Raw genomic sequence first — 1,427 nt, 5'->3', positions numbered from 1 at the left:
AAGATGCCCACAACTCCCCAGCAGCTCGACCCTTTAAAAAAAGCAAGTCCACAGTGTTGGGGGCTAAAGTCTTATGTTTGCCCAAGAGCCATCTGTCTACCAGGCGGGGGTCTCTGTGCGACAGTGTCCACCCTCTTCCGGAGCCCGCACCTCTGTGTTGTTCAGTCAGGGAAGCGCCGGAAGTCGAAAAGGATTCATGCATTTTTGAGTGATGGTTTTAGAGGAGAATATTAAAAGTACCATGGACTGCCAAAAGAACAAACTAATCTGTGTTGGAAGAAGTACAGCCAGAATGCTCCTTGGAAGCCAGAATGGCCAGACTTCATCTCTCAATTTTCGGACTTATTATGAGGAGGGGCCATTCCCTAGATAAGGCTATCATGTTTGGTATAATGGAGGGTTGGGGAAAAAGGAAGACCCCCCACAACGAGATGGATTGGCACAGTGGTAACAGCAGTGGACTGAGGTATAGCAATGGTTGTGAGGTTTGTGTGGGCCTGGGCAATGTTTTGTTGTGCATAGGGTTGCTTTGAGTTGGTATGGACTCAAATAACAACAATATCAAACATTATAATTAATATTACACATATAAAATTTGTTGACAAATATTTAAAAAATGACTGCAGTAGTACCTCCACACAGAACTACCATAAATTTAAGCCATACTTAGAAGAGGATGGATTTAGACTGAAAGCAGAGAATATCATAAAAATCTTTACTTGTGATTTATTGACTATACAAAAGGCACACAATTGTGTGGCTCAAAACAAATTAACATTAACACTGTGAAGAATGAAAATTTCTGAACATTTTATTTTGCCTTTGTAGAACCCACACCTAGACCAAGAGGTAGTGGTCTGAACAGCATAATGGGATAGTATGTGGTTTAAAACCAGGAAACTTTACTTGAAAGTAGAGACACAAGAGTTTAATATCCAGGATATGTGATCAGTTTTGTGTATGAAGGGAGATGTTTGAAGAAAAACAATCAGAAATATTAAGAAAAATCACTTTACCTGAAATTCTTTCTTATCTTTCTCTTTGTGAGCACTGATTGCTTTAAGATCTTCAGTATCTGCTCATAAAAAACAAAAGACTCAGTGCATATTAGTAAATTGTGAACAATGGTCTCACCAAATTAGTAGGTTTCCACCTTGGCTGCTCACTAGTATCTCCAGGGGTGTTTGAAAAGTCTTCAGGCTCATCACAGTACTATGTCTAAATAAATCAGAATATCTGTTGTACAATTCAGGCATAAATATCTTTAAATTTTCCTTGTTGTTGTTGTTAAGTGCCGTCGAGTCAGTTCCGACCCATAGCGACCCTGTACAGGATTTCCGAGGGTGTAAATCTTTACGGGAGTAGAAAGCCTCATCTTTCTCCCGCGGAGTGGCTGGTAGTTTTGAACTGCTGACCTTAAGGTTTGC

The sequence above is a fragment of the Chrysochloris asiatica genome, unplaced genomic scaffold, assembly GCF_000296735.1.
Source record: "Chrysochloris asiatica unplaced genomic scaffold, ChrAsi1.0 scaffold00312, whole genome shotgun sequence".
Taxonomy (NCBI): Eukaryota; Metazoa; Chordata; class Mammalia; order Afrosoricida; family Chrysochloridae; genus Chrysochloris; species Chrysochloris asiatica.
The sequence above is the reverse complement of the archived record's forward strand: the minus strand, read 5'-3'. Positions refer to the sequence as shown.